The following is a 23,066-nucleotide window of genomic DNA, read 5'->3' as shown; positions in this document are numbered from 1 at the left end:
CCGCCGCGGCGAGACCTTTCTACAACGCTTAAGTAAGCGTTGTAGAAGCCTCGTCGCGGCGAAGGCTAATTCCCGCCGCGGCGAGGAATACATTCGCCGCGGCGGGAATTGTATGATGCCGCGGCGAGAGTATATGTCTGGAACATGGTGCTCTCGGTAAGTTTTTCGCCGCGGCGACGACTTGTTCCCGCCGCGGCGCAGGACTCCTGCCGCGGCGGGATTTGTACCTCGCCGCGGCGTGATATGTCGCCGCGGCGAACGCATATTTTTGCCGCGGCGAGGACATTCTACAACGCTTATGGTAAGCGTTGTAGAATGTCTCGCCGCGGCGAAGTAGAAAGTTCGCCGCGGCGAGTGACACGAGACTGGTGATATAAATTCTCATTTCTGGTCTTTTTCACTTTGAACTCTCTCATAACCTCACTCGAAAAAATATTTCCAGTACCTTTTCTACTCATTCTAGAGCGTCCTCATTTACTAGTCTCATCTACACATTCAAATCTTGTAAGTTCTTCTTTAACTTCTTCTAATTGTTGTTCTCTTGATAGTTTACTAATTAGAATTGGTAATTTTTTGTATAATTAGGGTTTTTCTATGAATATGAGGAAGTGGATGTGGGAGAATAGATTGAATGAGATATATCGGAAAGGTGTAGATGAGTTTTGTGATTTTGCTAGAGAGAACATGGTAGATTTGAAATCTATTCGTTGTCCTTGTATTAAATGTGGAAATCATAGACATTTTTCGATTGATGTCGTTCGGACCCATTTGTTTGCATATGGAATAATGACCTCGTATCAAAGATGGTTCTACCATGGTGAGGTTTTTCGTTCTACGGCAAATGAGGATGATGTTGAAGATGATATTGATGATATGTGCGGAATGATGAATGATTTGGAGGACGATTTTGTTGAGCGACCGGAATTGTTTGAGTCCATGATGAATGATGCGGAGACACCATTATATGAAGGGTGTACAAGCTATTCGAAGTTGTCATTTTTAGTTACATTATTTCATTTGAAGGCGTCGGGGGGTTGGACAAACACTAGTTTTACTCTATTGTTGGAAACACTGAAAGATGCATTTCCGAAAGACAATAAAGTACCTTTAAGTATGTATGAAGCAAAGAAGACTTTGGGTACATTAGGCATGAAGTACGAGAAATTCCATGCGTGCCCAAATGATTGTGTTTTATATAGACACGAGTATGAAGATCTAGATGAATGTCCGACGTGCAAAGAGTCACGGTGGAAGAAGGGTAAAATTCCATGTAACGGGGTTAAAGGAGTTCCAGTTAAGGTACGTACATTTTCATCACTTGATTAGGAAATACATGTAGCTCATATTCATTATTTATTACTGATTTTCATTAAATATATTTCAGTCGTTATGGTACATTCCTCCAATGCCGCGCTTTCGTCGAATGTTTAATAGTGTCAAACACGCGAAGAACATGGTTTGGCACTCCGAAAAGCGTATCGATGATGGTATGTTGAGACATCCTGCTGATGCTGCACAGTGGAAATCATTCGATTTAGAGTATAAGGATTTCAGTGTTGATACTCGAAATTTGCGCCTTGGTTTAGCTTCTGATGGAATGAACCCGTTCAGCATGATGAGCAGTAAATACAGTGTTTGGCCGGTTATACTTGTGAACTACAATCTCCCTCCAAAGCTATGTATGAAGAGAAAGTTCTTGATGTTAACGCTTTTGATTTCAGGACCGAATCAACCAGGAAATGATATTGATGTCTATTTGGCACCGTTGGTCGATGATTTGAAGATGTTATGGGAGAAAGGGATGGAAGTTAAAGACGCTTACCGTGGAGATTCGTTCAACTTAAGGGCAATGTTAATGTGGACTATTAACGATTTTCCGGCCTATGGAAACTTGTCAGGATACTCTGTGAAATGCTCGATTGGTTGTCCGATTTGCATGAAAGACACATCTTCCATCCGTTTGAAGCATGGTAAGAAAACTGTTTTTCTGGGTCATAGAAGATTCTTAGCAAGAGATCACTCGTATAGAAGATTGAAACAAGCGTTTGATGGAAATTCAGAAGAACGACCCCCTCCTAGAATTTTATCTGGTGAAGATGTCTATGAGATGGTTAAAAACGTCAATGAAGTGCTTGGGAAAAGAAAGCGGAGTGCTAGTACTAAAGAATCGTTCAAAGAGAATCCTTGGAAGAAGAAATCGATTTTCTACGACCTTCCTTATTGGAAGACACACTACGTCCGGCATTGTCTGGATGTTATGCACATCGAGAAAAATGTTTGCGAATCGCTTATTGGTACACTTCTTGATGATCCAAATAAATCGAAAGACGGAATACAATCTCGATTGGATCTCAAAGAGATGAATATAAGAAGCATTTTGCATCCCGAGGAGGGGGGTGGGAAAAAACAAAATTACCACCGGCAAAGTACACTCTAGATCGAAAGGAGAAGAAGAAATTGTGTAACTGGTTTGCTTCTATTAAAGTCCCCGAAGGTCATTCGTCAAACTATAAGAGGTTCGTGTCTTTGAAAGATTTGAGGCTTACTGGAATGAAGACGCACGACTGTCATGTGCTGCTACAACAAATGTTGCCTCTTGCTTTGCGAGGAATTGTGCCAAAAGATGTGAGGTTTGCAATATCAAAGATATGTGTATTCTTTAACTCGATTTGCTCGAAGGTCATCGATCCAACTCGATTGGATTTAATGCAGTCAGAATTGGTGAAAACTCTGTGCTTGCTCGAAAAGATCTTTCCACCTTCGTTTTTCGACATAATGATCCACTTAACCGTCCACTTGGTACGTGAAGTGAAATTAGGAGGGCCCGTATTTTTACGGTGGATGTATCCAATCGAACGTTATATGAAAGTGTTGAAAAGCTACGTGAAGAACTACAATAGGCCGGAAGGAAGCATAGTTGAAAATTACATAGCAGAAGAGTCGGTTGAGTTTTGTTCTGAGTATTTAGCTAAAACAGACGAAATTGGGTTACCCAAGAATACCGATTTTGATTCAAAACCTCTATCTAAAGGTATTTTTTTAACACTTTATTTGTTTATTTAAATTATATATGAACATTATTTTTAAGTATTTGTATCATTATAGGTACTTATTCGATCGTCAACCGAAAAGAATGGGAGCAAGCAAGTCTCCATGTGCTACACAACGTTTCCGAGGTCAAGCCATTTGTTGATATTCATTTGAATGAGTTGAGAGTGAATAATCCAAAGAAGGGTAGAAATGAAAAATGGTTGCAAGAAGAGCACAACCGTTTGTTTCAAAACTGGCTTGGAAAACGCATATTTAAAGAGGCAGGACATTCATCTACGTTGAGTAAACTATCTGGCGGGCCTTCCTCAATGGTTACAAGGTACACTGCTTGGTCTGTTAATGGTTTTACATTTTACACAAAGGAACGAGACAATAAGCATCCCGTACAAAATAGTGGTGTTACATTGTTTGCGGAAGCTTTACATGTTTCGTCGGCAAAAGATAAGAATCCAAAACATGCTTTTATGAAGTATTACGGATACATTGAAGATATTTGGGAACTTGATTATTGCGGGTTGCGAGTCGCATTATTCCAGTGCAAATGGGCAGACAATAATCACGTTAAAGTTGATAATGACGGAGTTACAATTGTCGACTTTAGACGGATTGGCTACGAGAATGATTCATTTATTTTGGCTTCGCAAGCAAGTCAAGTGTTTTATGTTTCGGATCCAGCAAATCCTGAGTTATCGTTAGTGGTTCATATGAAAGCGAGAAACGGTAACGAAGAAGAAGACGAAGACATGTCTAGCATTCCTCCGTTCACATCAGGATTACCGCCAATTGATCAAGAGGTGGATGATCTTGATAATGACGATGTTTCACATCTACTTCGTAAGGATATAGATCCTATTTTTGTTTAATATTGAACATTTAGATAATGTATTTTCATTTTGGATTTGATGTTATTCTCCTGTAGACAACGTTATTTTCCATTCAAAATTTCTCTATACAATGTCATTTACATTAACATTACATTTCTCCGACATCGCCGCGGCTGAGTACAACTCTCGCCGTGGCAGGATCATCTCGCCGCGGCGAAATACAAATCCTGCCGCGGCGAGGACCCTTCTACAACGCTTAAACAAGCGTTGTAGAAACCTCGCCGCGGCAACGTATATTCCATGCCGCGGCGAGGATATCACGCCGCGGCGGGAATATTACCTCGCCGCGGCGAGACTAGATCTTAAAAAACACAGACTCTCGGTATAAAAAAATGAAAATCTCACCGCGGCGACATATAAATCCTGCCGCGGCGAGGACCCTTCTACAACGCTTAAACAGGCGTTGTAGAACCCTCGCCGCGGCAACGTATATTACATGCCGCGGCGAGGGTATCCCACCGCGGCGGGAATATTACCTCGCCGCGGCGAGACAATGTCTTGACTCGCCTCGCCTGGCCGAGCTCACCAGCTCGCCTCGCCCGGCCGAGCTCACCAGCTCGCCTCGCCCGGCCGAGCTCACCAGCTCGCCTCGCTTGGCCGAGCTCATCAGCTCGCCTCGCCCGGCCGAGCTCATCAGCTCGCCTCGCCCGGCCGAGCTCATCAGCTCGCCTCGCCCGGCCGAACTAAACTGTTGTAGAAACCTCGCCGCGGCAACGTATATTCCATGCCGCGGCGAGGTCATTACGCCGCGGCGGGAATATCAACTCGCCGCGGCGAGACAAGTTCTTAAAAAACACAAACTCTCGGTATAAAAAAATCAATTTCTCGCCGCGGCGAAATACAAATCCTGCCGCGGCGAGGACACTTCTACAACGCTTAAATAAAGCGTTGTAGAAACCTCGCCGTGGCAACGTATATTCCATGCCGCGGCGAGGTCATTACGCCGCGGCGGGAATATCAACTCGCCGCGGCGAGACAAGTTCTTAAAAAATACAGACTCTCGGTATAAAAAAAATCAAACTCTCGCCGCGGCGAGGTGATATTTTAGCCGCGGCGTAGATCACTCGCCGCGGCGGAAAATATACTGTGCCGCGGCGAGAATAGTCACGCCGCGGCGAGAAAGGTACCTAGCCGCGGCGAAGAAGCACTCTACCAGGTACTCATTCACTTTTTTGCAATATTTAACCAATTCTCCAACTAAAAATGATCATTCAATTAAAATTTCTACAATAAATAAAACAAACCAAACGAGTCTCAAACACACAAATAAAACAAACCAAACGAGTCTCAAACACACAAATAAAACACACCAAGCGAGTCTTAAACTGAAACTTAAATTTAAAAAGAGTTTGAAATTTATATGGAAGAGTTGGTGTTGTTGGTTCTTGAAATTTACTCGTCATTCGGTGGTGGTGGTGGTGGGTTCGCCGGATATTGAGGAGGTGCCATATGCGGTGGCCAGTGTGGTGGTGCGTACGGATAGTCGAAGTACTGAGGATATGGAGGAAATAACACCTGATTCTCTTGGTTGATGTCCCACCGAGAGTAGAGATCGTTCAACTGATTGATGTGAGAGGCGCCATACTCCGCTTGTTGGTGCATGTACTGTTGCGTGTGTTGGAACCCGCCGACGAGATAGTTGGAGCAATGAGCAATGTAGTCGATGGTGGCGGGGTCGATTACCGGAGGCGCTGGTAAGCGCAATAGGGGCTCCGCTTCCCCCTCTTCACCCTCTTCCTCCGCTTCTTCTTCCTCCGCTTGTGGATCCTCCCTAATCTTGTACCGCTCGATAATGGAATCCGTAATAGGCCCCATTGAACTGTGTATCGTATCCCTTTTCGAGCGTGGTACCCCCGCATTTGTACAAAGGCCGGTAATGATCGCCGGATATGGCAAACCGTGTCGTTCATTAGTATAGTCGAGTTTCTTCATCCAATTATAGATGAATCGACCGACGTTAATGGAAAGGCCTTTAACAATGCAGAACAACACCTGGATACGATCCTCGTCGAGAGTGGTGAAGTGCTTGATTGGATAGAGACGAGCGCAAACAAAGTAAATCCACGCTTTAGCGATCCTGGTGAGTTGGTCACGCATGAGTACCCTTTTTCCTTTTTCAGTGACCCAATCCTCTCCCGAAATGCACAACACCCGTGACATCTCCTCATGGATGCAACTTCTTAGCCATTCTCGATAGCCCTCGTTCTCGAAAGGCACATCTGGGGTCCCAAGAAGATCGTTGATAGCTTCGATACTCATATCGACCCGTTTCCCACGGATCGTCACAACATCACCTTGGGAGTCCGGCAAGTTTGCGTAGAATTCGTACACGAAGTTGACGTTCGAATCGAACTCGGGTACATCACAATACCTCCCCCAATCATGACCAACTATGCTGTTGCGGATTTGCTTTCCTATATCCGACGTATTGCTTACATTGAATCCTCTCTCATGGATAATGTTACGCGGCAAGATTTTGTCGTAGCGTTCCTCTGCGACCTTGCTAGTAAAGATACTCGAGTTGTATTCCTCTTCGGGAGACTGTTGACGAGGTCGCTTGCTTTTTACTTTACTCTGACCTCTGGAAGAGCTCGGAGCCTTGGAGGCCGTGTTTTTAGTTCGAGGCATTTTCAAGCTCCTACAAAACATAATCATAAACAATTCTACAATTAACATAGAACAAATTATATATCAATTCCAAGAATATATATTTAAGTACATGACAAATTAAAACAATTCCAACAATCACAAATAATTCATAAACAATTCGACCAATCACAAATTCATGAACAATTCGATCAATCACCAATTCATAAACAATTCAATCTCAACATTAATATACATAACCATTTTAACCACTAACCTATGTAACAATATGTCAAACACAATCCGGACATTTCAATTTAACTCAAATTCTCATTCAAATTCACTCATTCAAATTCCACTAACCTAAATTCACTCATTCAAATTCCACTAACCCAAACCCTAATTTCTTGTTCTAATAAGAGAAAATCAAACAAAACCCTAAATTTGTGAATTCAAAAAATCAAACTATATGCAATTCGGGTAAACAACAAGAAATCCATATCAACAACACCAAATTAAATCAATATACACCTTAAAAAACTTTTAAAATCATACCTTACAATGACGCGGCAAGAGAGAGAGAGAGAGAGAGGCGCGAGAGGAAGCACGGCGAGGATTCGGCGAGAGAAAAGTGACGGCAAGGACAAGGCGAGAGAGAGTTGGCGGCGAGGACAAGGCGACGGCGAGATTTTGGGGCGGCGAGGACGTGGCGAGGGATTTTGAAAGAAAAAAACTGGAGAGAAGCGGCCGAAAATGGTTGTCTCGTGTGTGGGTATTGGAAAAAATGAGAAAAAAACTGAAAACGGCCTTTTATAGTGAAAACCTAAAAATTCTCGCCGCGGCGAAAATATGTCTTCGCCGCGGCGAGACGTTCCTACAACGGTTATAATATCCGTTGTAGGAACGGGTCGCCGCGGCGAGATTCCTCCCTCGCCGCGGCGAGACAGTTTCTTAAAAAACTGCTTGGCCACGGTATCCACCTCGCCGCGGCGGAGGATATTTCTAGCCGCGGCGAAATTATCTCGCCGCGGCGAGAAATAGTTATCGCCGCGGCGACATGAATCTACAACGCTTGTAACAAGCGTTGTAGAAAGAGTCGCCGCGGCGATGTTTAAATTGTGCCGCGGCGAGACCCATCCTTCTACAACGCTTTTACAAAGCGTTGTAGAAAGTTCTCGCCGAGGCATAAATCACGTGGTGCCGCGGCGAGGATTCTACAACGGATAGTTTAAACGTTGTGGAAAATCTGAAATTTATGTACTTCTACAACGCTTAGCTTTAAGCGTTGTAGAAACTATCATATCCTACAACGCTTATGCATAAGCGTTGTAGAAACACTGAGATTCTACAACGCTTAGCCATAAGCGTTGTAGAAACACTATGTTTCTACAACGCTTATGTTAAGCGTTGTAGAATCCCTAGTTTCTACAACGCTTATGTTAAGCGTTGTAGAAAGTGGGTTGTATAATCCAACATTTGTAGTAGTGAGGTGCAAACCCTTAGGACGACACACGCACCTGAAGATGAGTAAAAAAATAATGAATCACTATGCGACTCCTTGGATTTTGTGGAAGAAAGGCAGGATGCGGCCCTGGCACGACTATCCCTCTATAGGCAATCCATTGTCAGATTCTACAATAAGGGCGTCAACGCAAGAAGATTTGACATAGGAGACTTGGTTCTCCGAAAAATATTCCAAAACACTGCCGAAGAAAACGCGGGAAAACTCGGTGCAAATTGGGAAGGCCCTTACAGGGTCACGAAAATAGCACATCCCGGGGTCTATGAACTCGAAACACTCAGTGGTGTTCCCGTTTTGAGATCATGGAACGTGATCAATCTAAAAAAGTATTACTGCTAAAAAGGCAAGAATCGAACTACGACCGACTTGATCCCTGCATAAGGGTACGTAGACAGCCTCTCTCTGGGAAGGCACAGTCCCAAAATTAAAATAACCTAAGTCGCCCGTTGGGTAACAATTGCAAAAGTATAACAAAAGGCTCCGAAGCCCACACCTCGTCCTAGGACCATGGTGTAAATACCTCACGACCAAGGCGAGATCCGAAGTCTCACCTCGTCATCTCAAGTGACATCTGAATCAGAGGACGTACCTCGCCAGAGAGGACCTCGTCTGGGACAAACATAGCGAAGATTTTTAGATCTCGACGACCTAAAAAGGCTAGACAACGCCCGGGTAAGATTCATTTGTTTACTCCAGCCTAAGGGAAACTTTTTAGATCTTGGTTATCTGAAAGACTTAGCAACTATAAAAACATATGGCAACGCGACTCCGGCCTAGGGGAAACATTTTAGATACTGCGATGATCTAAAAGACTTAGCCTCTTCGAAAATATCGCCATATGACCTCGGCCTAAAATCTTAAGGGAAACATTTTAGATCTCAGCGATCGAAAAGACTGAACAGATTTTAGAAAACTCAAAGTGATTAAGATTTCAGCCAGGTAACATTCTATGGAAACCCTCAGAACGAAAGGGCGACCTCGAGAACGGCGATGGCGGCAGAATCCACCTCGTATTGAGTGATGTCATCCTCAGTATCTTTGAGATTGCCCGACCAGTCGGAAATATGTTGTCAATGGTGCCCACAAGAAGAGTTGTAGTGTGTATTTATGTACATTTGATGTCATATAGTCTTACGAAGACTCTTGCCTGTCACTGCTTATTCATTAATAAAAAGTTGAAACGTTCATTCATTCTTCCGTGTCTGTTTGAAGCTTTATGATAAAACATTAGTCTTTAGTCCATAAACAAACTAAACAACTTACAAAGAGACAAATGTAGATTTGCATGAACAAACTCTTCTTTTAGTTTGCTTAAAACGATACATTCGCAATCTAAGGGTCAAAGGACTATTGACCATGTCAAAAAATTTATTGACATTCATTTCATCCTATGTCTCAAAAGACAAAAATACCCTTTTGACAATTTTCGTTCTTGTTTTGACTTAGCTTCCAGTTTAACTATTCCTACTCGATGTGATTCGTGACAGTGACCTCGTGGATCCAAATGAACAAAGCTTGAGCTAAACACTTGGACTCAAAAGTTCACAAAACCTTTTCCAAGTTTAGCTTAATGTCAACTGACTCCACTAAAGAGTTGACACTGAAAATCTCTCGGTTCAAATGAGTTTATTTTCTACTCAAGAATTCAACCTAATTGTAATGAGTGGATCCACAAAATATTATCAGTGTTTACCCTTCATGAATATCATCAGCTAGTCGGGATTTACAAAATTACCATTTTACCCTTCTAGCTGTTATTTCCTCAACTCCTTTGTCGCTTGTGAATAAGTTAGAAACAATGTATTGACGAGGAGCTAACAAGTCACATTGTTGCATCCAAAAGAGTCAGGACTCAATTTGGACACTGGCCAGTTCATTTATTCACATTCCAAGGAACAAAGCATGAGGTGATATACATTGCATTTCAGCAATCTTGTACATGAATTCCATATCTATGAGAACTTCACAAAGTTACTCGTGACATTCTCACAACTTAGTATTTCACCAATAGGCCTTGTTCGGAATCACATAGTGAGTCCGAACTCTGACTTTCTCAAATGAGAATACGTAAGGTGTGAAATGGCATGTCTCATTTCAGGATTAAGGTAAGTACGATGCAATTCATACGTAGTGACTTCGAGACATAAGAGGTTAAATGGTTTGTTCTTATTTTGTCTCTAGAAGTGCACTGGTCAATTCAGTACCTTCGGAAGATACCTAGAAGAACTATAGAGTCTCCAACTCTCAATGCCATATAACCAGACATCATAGATTCTCCTAACAATCATACTGAGTTCAATAGTCCTTTGACCCTTAGATTGTGAATATATCGTTTTAAGCAAACTACGAAGAGTTTGTTCATGCAAATCTACATTTGTCTCTTCGTAAGTTGTTTAGTTTGTTTATGGACTAAAGACTAATGTTTTATCATAAAGCTTCAAACAGACAAGGAAGAATGAATGAACGTTTCAACTTTTTATTAATGAATAAGCAATTACAAGCAAGAGTCTTCATGAGACTTTATTACATCAAATGTACAATATAAAGACTATAACTCTTCTTGTGGGCACCATTGACAACAAGAGGCACATTCATCGCTTCATCGGTGACTATATAAAAATAATAATAATAATAAATAATAAAAAATGAAATGAGTGGTGATTGATAAACTCCTCGAACAAGAATCATATAAAAATGCCAAACTTACCGTGTCTAGGGGGGGGGGGGGGGGGGGGGGGGGAGGCCAAAGTCCGGCTAAGGTGAATCGCTCAGGAGTGAAGCTCGGCCAATCAACAACGCCCTCACGAAGCTGGTCGAGTTTAACTGCGAACTCCGCGATCGAGTGAGCCTTGATTTTTCCTATAATAATAGAGATGATAATACACGGTTAAAGCACCTATAAAAAATGTTAAAGTATCTAATAACAGGTTCGAATACTCGGTGAGCTCGCCCACTTCGCCGAAAAGTTACGAGCTCGGCTCCCGAGGGATTGCTCATTAACGGCGAAATAAAAATAACGCCGTCCCCAGTTCTTGTCTTTCGAAGAGAGACCGGAGATCAGTCCCCGGCCCGCAGCCTTCGAAAGATAGAAACACTTGGGGTCGTGTTTCGAGTTCGCCTTGACCACGCAAAGACAGACTAAGTCCGTCAAGGCGAGATCAACCTTCTACTCATGGGCCACAACCAAGAGACCCATGACCATTCGAACAAAGTTGGGGCACATCTGGGGAAAAGTTAACCCCAGGGCCTCGACGAAGTCGAAAAGAAAGGGTGGATCGGGAACCGAAGTCCGCACAACTCCAACCAGACCTCGTACATACAACAGTACCCCTCGACTAAGGTATCCGCTGTAGCGAGAGGTGGAGGCGTAAGAAGCCCTATCTCGGGGGCTATTTGGTATTTACGGTGGATGCTCGAAAGATCCGAGCTCCTGACGGCCGAAGGCATAAGGATGTCCTCATTACCCAAAGGATGGGGTCCCGGCTGTGGAATCTCAGTCTCAGACATCGAAATTTATGAAAGTTTAAACTAAGAAAGTAATGGCGAAGTGTTTGAAGATAGGAACTCCGTCTAAGTTCGCTGTCAGAACTAAGGACGAAGTGCTCAGATAATAAAATTTAGCTTGAGTTCGCCAGGAGAAATGAAGAAATTTAAAGCCGAAGTCACGGAAAATAAAAAAAATGTTTGAGAGAAAAGAGAGAAAAGTGTTTCGAAAAAAGTGAAGAGAATGAGAAGTTACCTTTTCGCCAAAGCCGCTCGGAATATAAGTGAAATGATAAGACCCTTCGAATTACTCTTATTTATAACAATTTATTTTAAAATCGAATTTCGAGAATATCTAATGATTACGGATCAAATCAAATATTTGGTCGATTAAAATAATATAAAATCTCAACTGGCGGCTGACTCTTCGATTTCGACTGACGAAGCGCAGCTAAACTCGCGCCACGTGTCAAAAATATTTCGGAAATACGCACCACGCACCAAAATCGAAAATTCGAATCTTTCCCCCCATTTTATTTCGGGATCTCGAAAATTTTGCTAAAGTATTTTGAAAAATATTTGAAATATTTTTCAAAATACTCTGGGGCTAATTGTGGGGGTCAAAAATCAATTTTCTAAAAATAAAAATAACAAAACCATTTAAGTTGGGCTTAGGTTCGACCAAAGCCCAACAACAGACCCAGTCCGGCTCTCAAGGACATATATGGATCCAGTTCGACTCCTGAGGCTCGGCCCAAGCCCAGTAAGGAGCCCAGTTCGCCACAGGAAAGAAGAGCCGCCTGAGTTGACCCAGCGAGAGGAATCGGTCATGGTCAGATAGAAGACTCCGCCGCGAAGACCGGATCTGAGATAACTTCGATTAGCGACGTGGCAGAGCCGAACTGACGAACACGTGTCCACATCAACAAACCAGCCTCGACTATAAATAGAAGCCGATATGTCAAATTTCGCACACGCAAGCTGATAATCTTACTTTCGATCTCTTATTTCTATATTCTCTGAGTTCGTCCTTGTTGAGTTCGGCATTCCGCCATCTTCTAGTTTGTAATCTCTTCGGTTATTAATAAAAACTTTGAGCATTTATATTCGTTTCTGTCCATTTCTTTTGAATTTCCTTTGCTTCTTATACGACGTCTTCTGAAACTCATACTTATAATAAATCAAATATATATACTATATTATAATTTGAGATTGTTGAAATCGACATCAACAGTTATCAATTTCAAAGAATAATTTCGTTATTTTAGTTAAACAGATAGTATGAACTTGACATCTTTGAAAATCAAAAGTTAAACTCGATATTTCACTAACACATGGTATATATATGTGTTATTTTCCCAATGTAATATCAATTCTTCAAGTATACTTATGTTTTTTTAGAAGGAAAAAAAAAATGTAAAACACATTAGATATCTTTTGATATTTTCCCTCCAAATAATTCATTCATTAATGTGGAGTGTGGACCCACGTGGTATTAACTTTTGTTTGTTTTTTTTTCTTCCTGAAACACATAATATGTGATTAATGCCCACATGGTAATAAATTTTAATTAATGTTCGATAACATAGCTGTAGCCTGTTCGTAATATTTGCCAGCAGTTTTATGGCTGTTGGTCTCCAAGTGGAAAATAATAGTGCAAAAATAAACACAAGGAAATAGAATAAAAAACAAAACCCAGAAAATCTTGTTATATACCTAACCTTGAAAGGATCCAACATTAGGAAGAAAAAAATAATGAGCTTAACTCTCTTCCCGATTATCACAATCTCCATGATTTTGTTGCAGCCATTCGCTTCCTCTACAACTTTGGGTTCACAAGCATTTCCACACAAAACCAATGACTCCGATAATAATCTTCACTCAAAACCTTTCCGTTATTATGATTCACCCAATAATAATGATGAAACACCTTCTCTATCGCCCTTTCTCCCCGACCGTAGTAGGTTCTATAAGCCGCCACCGCCACCGCCACCTCGGCTTAACAAGCCACCTCATTTCCGTTATCGGCGCCGCTCGAAGCCGCCGCCACCGCTGCTCCAGCTTCTAGAACCGCCGCCACTACCAAGCGTGCTTCTAGGACCGCCGCCGCCGCCACCAAATCTTCTAGAACCGCCGCCGCTGCCACCAAATCTTCTAGAACCGCCGCCACCAAATCTTCTAGAACCGCCACCACCGCCATTCGAGCTTCTAGAACCTCCGCCGCCACCGCTAGAGTGACCGTATTCGTATGTGATTATCTATATGCGTGATCATATTCAGTGAGAGAGCTAGGAATAGGATTGGTTTAATGGGAGGGGGTGAGGTAGAAATTTATTTGAGGGGGCATAAGATAATTTTTTTTTATAGATAATTTATTATGGTTTAGATTAAGGTAAAATTAAAATTTTAACATCCGTGCTTAGGTTATCTTTATTACTTTGTAAATATTTATTTTGTTTCCATTTATTTGGGGTTTTATGTATTGATAAGCAATGAGATCTCTCTTGCTAATATAATATACAAATAATTGGCTACGTAGTCATCTTAAACACTAGCAATTTGGTTTTGGCCAACCTTTTGTTAATTTCCCGTAAATAGTCATCTTGCTTACGTGGCATCTTATTAATTGAATTAGTTTTACACATTTGCCCTTATTTATTACGCCCGTTAATTGAATTAGGCAGCAGTTTTTTTTTTTTTTTTAATTTTGAATCTAACCGATTTGGAAAGATTGTTAACGTGTATTTGGAAATTTTCAGCGTTAACTTTAGCTAATTATTTTCTATTTTCATGGCAATTCATTATGGATAAAATCTGTAAATATATTCTTCATTTATTGATATTAGAACGTCCAAAATATTTCCAGAATTTTTTTTCAGTTTATTTACACGAATATACTGTAAATATGCTTTGTATTTACAATGCATTTACGATGAAACAATTGGTATTAACTGTAAATAAACGTCGTATATTACAATACTGGATGGAATTGAGCGACCGTCTGTTGGTTTTCAAAAATGTCAAAAATTATACCCTGTGTTATACCCTGTGTTTTAGTGAAATGTCGAGTTTAACCTTTGGTTTTCAAAAATGTCGAGTTCATACCCTCTGTTTAACTAAAATGACGAAATTATACCCTCTGGTTAACTAAAATGACAAAATTATACCCTGAAATGAATAACAGCGTCACAAATCTCCCTTTCATTGATATTAACTCTTATATAAGAAAAACCGAATCAAATCTAAATCAGTACCCTAACTTCCAAATTCTCAATTTTGAAATAAAAATAGCCTTAAATTGAAATTAAATAATAATACTCATACCTTCTAAGAGATGGCTTCATTCCGTGTTCGAATTGAAACTCTAAATCCTTGATCTTTGTTCGAATATGCGATTTTGATGACTATCAACTATCGATGTTTACCCATTTGCCTCTTTCTGTGTTCTTCACGATTAAGATGCTGTTGTTTATTTTTTTAGTTTTTAAATAAATTACATATATGGCGCGAATGACTAAAGATAATTGGTGTTTATATATAAATATCATAGTCAACGTAAAAGAAAAGTCAATAAAAAGAATATTCGTGACACTGTTGTCTATTTCAGGGTATAATTTCGTCATTTTAGTTAAACAGAATGTATAATTTCGTCATTTTAGTAAAACAGAGGGTATGAACTCGACATTTTTGAAAACCGAGGGTTAAACTCGACATTTCACTAAAACACAGGGTATAAATGTGTTATTTTCCCTTCATTTATTGATATTAGAACGTCCAAAATATTTCCAGAATTTTTTTTCAGTTTATTTACACGAATATACTGTAAATATGCTTTGTATTTACAATGCATTTACGATGAAACAATTGGTATTAACTGTAAATAAACGTCGTATATTACAATACTGGATGGAATTGAGCGACCGTCTGTTGGCCTCGCTCTCGGCGGCGATGGATCTGAGTCGACTGAACCGTTCACCATTTTTATTTTTTATTTTTTGAACGCTGAATGAGAGAGGAGAGAGACACTTTGTTTTATGTGTATTTATTGAGTTTTAAATCCTCCCTCAATTTGTGCGAGTAGTTATGACCGAATATTTGTTTTCCATTTAAATTAATAGGCTGAAAATAATGGGCGGGAATTTGTCTAGGATTATTCAAGGTCATTCACGTCTTTTAACATGCTGTAAATAGATTGTTGTGGCCATTAACAGAAATTTAACAAAAGGTTGGTTAAAACCAAAATCTCTATAGCGGCGTGGCTATATACCTATATAGGACTGTGACCCGAAACCGACGACCTGAGTAAACCGGCCCTCCAACCCACTCCGCTGATCCGACGAAGTCGACCCACGAAGACCCGATCAGTTTTGGATTGCACCGAACCGAGCCGAAGGCCTTCGTCGGACGGATTCGGCTCTCGTCGCCAAAATCGCGGGTCACACCGACCCAACCCGAGGTAAGCCCTAATTCAGTACCTATCTTCACTATATATTTGATCGATAGTTCGAAACCATATAATTTTTTTTGCCCTCCCTCTCATCTGACCTAGGGGTATTTGATCGACCGTCGCTACCTCTGTTCGTATCGTACCAGGGTTCACAGTCGCTACAATTTGAGCCTGTGTGGTTAGTGAGTTGCTGAATTGATTATGAATATTGTTTTGAATCTGTTTATGAATATTGTTTTGAATCTGAGATTTCTTACGAATCTGTTATGAATATTGCTGAATTGATTATGAATATTGTTTTGAATTTTGATATCAAATCGAAGTCTTGTTTTTTTTTAGTTTTTTCAAACACCAAAAGCAGGAGAGAAGAAGAAGAAGAAGAAGAAGAAGAAGAAGAAGAAGAAGAAGAAGAAGAAGAAGAAGAAGAAGAAGAAGAAGAAGAAGAAAACTTGCATTTTGCCAAGATTCCTCTACAAAAGAGCTCGTCTCTTCGCACAATGTAAGTAAATTAATTTTTCATCCTAATTTAGTAGCAGTAAGTGTAAAAGATTAATAAAGTAATCATGTTGAACAATCTCTTGTGGTTTCAGAGATCTGTCATACAACAATCTAGTTGGCGATATTCCTTCCTGGGCTTTTGCAACCAATCTTCAGCTGTATGTCTTACTTACCTTCAAAGAGATGAAAAAAAATTGTTTGGCGTTTTATTTAGTCAATGCTTGTATGGTATCTGAAGCTTGGATTCGCTACAATGGTTGATTTCTTTGTACATTAGAATAGAGTAAAGCAGTTTCTTTATTCTTTTCTTCCGTGCAGTAACTTAGTCAGCAACAACTTTTCATTTTATGCTATTCTTCAGAGTAATTTCCTTTATGAATGAAAGTCTTCTTAGTATAATATTGATCCCTTCGGATATTTACATTTTCATATATGATTTCTTTTATTTGTGTTTGCTCTGTATGGGGTTTGATATATTGTTTTCAATTCAATTGTGCGCAATAAGTTAAGTTGTTTCAACTAACATAAACATTTTCAATGCTCGCTAACTTCTACAATTATTAAGGGCAAAAACTACAATCTGTCTGTTAATAGGCTTGTGTAGTTTTAGCCACTTGTTTTCAATTCAATTGTGCGCAATAAGTTTCTTTTCTTCTCCTTCACAAGAAAATAAAACTACAATCTGTCTGTTAATTTTTATATGTATTTTTGTCCTGGAATATTAAAAAAAGAAATGTCAAGCTTACTGCCTTTAGCGATACTTTAAATTATGATTACCTAAGCTTTAAATTCTTTTATACAGCAGAGGAACAACAATGCTGGTGGGAACACGGCGGTGATCGAGTTTTACGCAGTCGATATTCCTGATCATTTGGATTTTCCAGTCTGAACTCTGAATTCAGTAAAACATTCACACATCGAGTATGTCAAGCTTAATATTTGAGTTCACTTTTTGTATGATTTGTGGCATTTATATAATTTTGTAAAATTATATAGGTATTCCTCGGTACTGTAAAAATAACAGAGTATGTCATCTGTATATATATATATATATATATATATATATATATAAATAATGTGTATGTAAGGCTATGCCAAAGCTCGTGTATAGATTATTATTGACTTTTTTGTAATTATTATTGATTTACACTTAGTCTTGAACCCAGTAATCATTGTTTTTTGTTATTTTTAATTTCTTAATACAGACCTTTGACTACAATGGATACTTTTTTGGAGCCAATTCCAATAAGCGATCACGAGGAAGATGATGAGAATACAAACAACACTCAAAGTAGTCAAACAACTTTGGGGAAGAGAAAGCCTAAAAGAAGATCTGAGGTATGGAACCATTTTGTCAAAACTCCAAATGGTTTGAAGGCTATTTGTAATTATTGTCAAGAAGACTTTGCATGTCATGGAAAGAAGCATGGTACGAGCATTTTGAATTCTCATATGGGAAGGTGCAAAAAATTCCCGGGATGGCAGGAGAAAGATGATCCAAAGCAAACAATTTTGATACACAAAAACGAGAGTGGTGACATGGTTAGTAATTTGACGATCGCTAACTTTACTAAGGAAAAAGGTAGGAGGGCTTGCGTTGAGTACATAGTTGGTGCCGAGTTACCTTTCAAGCACATTGAGAATTGTTTTTTCAAACAATTTTGCTCCACCATTCAGCCTAGACTTGCTCTTGTTTCTCGAGTTACAGTGGCTAGAGATGTGTATCAAACATATTTGGAAGAAAAAAAAATATGAAGACAATCTTGCAAAAGTATAGAGTGTCTCTAACTACAGATACATGGAGGTCTATTCAGAATCTAAACTATATGTGTTTCACCGCTCACTTTATAGATGACAACTGGAAGTTGCATAAGAGGATCATCAATTTTTTCCTTGTTCCGAATCACAAAGGAGATACTATTGGAAGAGAGCTCGAGACATGTATCCGCGAATGGGGAATTACAAAAGTAGTTTCAGTCACAGTCGATAATGCTTCCTCAAATGATACAGCGTTGACTTACCTGCAAAGAAGACTACAAGACATCCCCGGTTGTGTTCTTCTGGATGGTAAGTCTTTGCATATTCGTTGCTGCGCTCATATAGTGAATTTGATCGTAACTGAAGGTTTGAAGGAAATCGATGATTCTATTGAGATGTTTAGAAATGCAGTGAAGTTTGTTCGGTCTTCTACAACTAGAGCAAAGAAGTTTGATGAATGCGTCGTTGAAGAAAAAATCGACTCTAAGGCTGGTTTGTGCTTAAATGTTCCCACCCGATGGAACTCGACATATCTTATGCTAGAGAAAGCACTAAAATACCAAAAGGCATTTGATATGATGGTGGTTGATGGAAATTACGAGAACTATTTTAGAGAGAATGAAGATGGGAAACAATGGAAAGGGCCTCCAACTGATATCGATTGGGAGAAAGCAAAAGAGTATGTTACTTTCCTGAAGACATTCTACGAGGTAACACTGAAGTTCAGCGGGACACACTACACTACGGCGAATTTGTTCTTCCGTGAAATCTATGAAGTTCGACAGTTGTTAACAACACTAAAGTCAGCACAAACAAGTATTTTAAGAAACATGGCTTTCAACATGAAGGCTAAGTTTGATAAGTATTGGGGTGATGCGGAAAAAATCAATGACATGCTGATTATTGCCGCTGTTCTTGACCCTCGATACAAGATGGGACTTGTGAAGGTTTGTATCGAAATAGCAACCGGTGAAACGATGGAGGCTGATATGGTGTGCTTTCGAATTAAAGAGAAGTTGCAAGACTTGTTGAAGTTTTATAATGAGAACCATACGTCTACCAAAGAAAAACAATTGTCTCAATCGCAGCCAATTCCTCAAAACAAGAGTTGTACTTCGGCCATCTTGAGTAGACTTATGGAAACTTGTGATTACAGTCATGGTGCTAGGAACGAAGTTGATGTATACTTGATGGAATCACGCGAGCCGCTTGTTGAGTCTGCTAAGTTTGACATACTTTCATGGTGGAAGTTGAATAGCTCAAAGTATCCAACTTTATCATCCATTGCTCGAGACATCTTAGTAGCTCAAGTTTCAACCGTTGCTTCTGAATCAGCATTCTCCACAAGTGGTCGAGTTCTTGATAAATTCCGAAGTTCTTTGCACCCAAGAATGGTAGAAGCTTTGATTTGTTTGAGGGATTGGTTGATTGGCGATGATGTGTCACTAATTGTGGAAGAACTGAAAGAAGAAGTAGAAAATCTACAATCTTCCGAATCGATCGTGAAAACAGGTAATTTATAACCTCATTCCAATATTAGGAGCCCCAAAAAACTGTTCATAAAAATTATCAACAACATTTTATTCCAATATTCTTTTGTACTTTTGTAATTGCAAAGATATTAGCAGGGACTCTTAATTTCGAATCAGGAGGGTCATGCTCTTTTTCTGGCTCTGGCTCTGGGTCTTATTTTTAAACAAAATATATTGTCATTATCAAGGTAAAAATAAAACATATATGATATATGATTCATGATCTTACAATGAGAATTCGAATTAATTTATTATTAATTATTTATTTTGTAGGTCTTTGTCGTCGTGAACTTTAGCAAAGAGCAACGCACTTGAGTTCCTTTTTATTTTATTTTCTTCATAAGACTTGAGTTTTTCATGATCAAGAGAAAAAAAAAATTATTTATTTTTGGCGATTTTCTAATTCCTATGATTTTTTTTCTTTTTGATTTTTTTATAGACTTGCTTTAAATATTTCTATTGATTTTTGCGTAATGTTTTACACTTATTTACATTACTAAATTACGGTGAACCCGAACAAACCGACTCGAACCGTCCCAAACAAACCAATCCAAACCAACCCGATCTTTTTTGGTTCGGGTTGGTTTGGTTCACATACCATAAACGGTTTGGTTTGGATTTGCAAATTGACAAACCGAATGCATCGGGTTGGGTCCGTCAAAAATATAAAACCGAATAACCCAACCCGATGTACAGTCCTATACCTATATAACCCTAATATATATTATTTATAACTCCCGTATATATAATATATATATATATATATATATAAATATATGGTACATAGTCGTTTTCAAAAGTTAAAAACGACACCTAAGAGCAAAATGACAAAGCACATCCCAAAGTTCGAGCCTACAAACAAAGTACTCGGATCAAACTTTGAGTCAAGCAATCTAATCAAATTTTATCTAATGCAGTCAAACTTGCATATATACTCTTTCGAAGAAAAAAAAAATAGTACGGTGTATATATATATATATATATATATATATATATATATATATATATATATATATATATAACTTCTTCCAATTAATCAGTATATACATATATTTCTTTTTCAGCTCATTGACATATTCGATATTGCCTTTTATGGGTTCCTATAGAAAACAATAATGATACGTAAAAGAAGAGGAATAGATGACTGAGGGTTTAGGAGTTTTGACAACAACCAACATTCAAGCATTCAAGTTCCTAAAGCACGTCGATGTGCACACTTTGGCTTCGGTGTCGTGCATAAATCGGCTGATAAGTGCGATTCATTCACACTTATCTACGTCTTTCAGAAGGTGATAAATGTTCTCATTCACACTTATTTACGCCTTTCAGAAGGCGATTCATTTTAGTAAATTTTCAGGCTGTAGAATCTTAGAGAACATTTGAAGATAAATGGAGTAGCTTTTGAGTGATTCGAAGACTTTCGGACAAACTGGATCAAAGTAAGAATCTTAACGTCTTCTTCTGCACAATTTAGAGATTTAAAATAAAATATTTTGGATGAATTCTTTAGAGAATTGAATAGATCTTTCTCTTAGATTTACAACGCATGTTCGTTCGCCAAAATCGAAGTCTTGAGCAAAGAATTATGACAAATTCAAAACTGTTGTGTGTTCATCTCCGAGCCACGCGCGACGGACGCACACAATGCCACCATGCGCACCAACCCAAGCGCGACGCACAGGGCACCGTCTCAGCCTCGTTTTTTTATCTTCCTCTTTTTCATGTATTTTTGACCCTTGGATCTACTCCAAAGACCTAGAATAATGATCCAAAAACACCTTTATATTTTGGGTATGTGTTCATTTGTAAAAATATCAGATTTTAGATTAGTTTTTAGGTTTAGTTTTGGAGAGGGAGAGAGAGCAAAGAAGAGGGTTGGGAGAAGAATGAGCCATTGAAGCTTGGAGAAAAGAAGAAGAGGAAGAAGAAGGAGGAAGTGACAGTCCATCTTCATCATCATCTTCATCAACCTCACTATATAGCTTTATCCTGCTATCCCTGCCTCTATCTCTTGCTTGAACTCCCATTTTTCTATATTTTTCATTTGAGCTTGAATCTTGTCTAGTTTATTCGAGAATACTTTTGTTGATCTTTATTTAAATTTTAGTTTCTTTTGTTATTTTGGATTTGATTTTATTTGTTGAATGAAGATGTCTCTCTTTAAATTTTAGTTTCTTTTGTTCAACTCGTCTTGAGCGGATTTATATTTGTATTCATCACCGCCTTACCTCCAAGAGTACGTTAGTGTATCTTCATGGACCACCACTGTGGTGCTAGCCCAGTTTACCAATGTCGTACATGTAGGGGCCCCCGTTCTTCCCCCTTGTTGGGCTGTCACTTCACCATAACTCCACATTAGTATGATATTGTCCCCTTTGGGCCCAAGCCCGCATGGTTTTTTTTGTTTTTTTTTTTGCTCTTTCCCGAAATACTGATGGAGTTGGTGGAACACTTATATCCAAGACAATTTTATTCTTCCGGCGCGGGACATAGGTTGTTACCCCAACAATCCTTCCCTCAAACCCAACCCACATACACGTAGCCTCCCCTCCAGCGAAATCATCTTGTACCACCGTCAACCACCAACGAGAAACGCCGCCTGACCATGTCAGGAAGACTTTCGACACAAGGCACTCTCATCGCGAGGTCATCACATTGAGGGCTTCTCATTTCACATCGCAAACACAACCCAATAACCCAGTGCTCATTAACCTTTGACTCTAATATCATTTGTAGGGGCCCTTGTTCTTCCCCCTTGTTGGGGTGCCATCTCAACATAAGTCCACATTAGTATGATATTGTCCGCTTTGTTCCCAAACCCGCACATTTTTTTTACTCCTTCCCAAAAAGGTCTGATACTAATGAAGTTGGTGGAACACTTATATCCAATGCAATTATTGTCTATTCTTTTGATGTGGGACTTAGGTTGTTACCCCAACAGTACTGCCAGAGGCCGCACATCCTATGCCATTGTGCATCTTATGTGTTCTGTTGTCGTCGTACATAATATCTGTTTTGTCGCCACTCCTCTGCGATCTCCCCATGCCGAGCCATGTGGTCCAACAACTTTCCCACCATGTTTTCAGTCATCTTCCCCATCGCGCAATTTCAATATCAAAACATTTATAAAACCGAATTTTTAATGTCGCGATGAGAACCGCTTTGCTTTAATGTTTGGTAATCAAGAACGCCAAGCTTCACCTAAGCTTAATCTCTTCACTTTTTTTTAGATAAAATAAGTTAGTAATTAGTTGAGAGTTGCTCTTCTCATCAACTTAAAGTCTTAAATACACAGATGTAGAATT

Source organism: Urtica dioica, chromosome 2, assembly GCF_054948205.1.
Source record: "Urtica dioica subsp. dioica isolate 48M chromosome 2, U.dioica_male_clone48M_v1_H2, whole genome shotgun sequence".
In the NCBI taxonomy this organism is placed as follows: Eukaryota; Viridiplantae; Streptophyta; class Magnoliopsida; order Rosales; family Urticaceae; genus Urtica; species Urtica dioica.
This window is presented reverse-complemented; position numbering follows the sequence as displayed.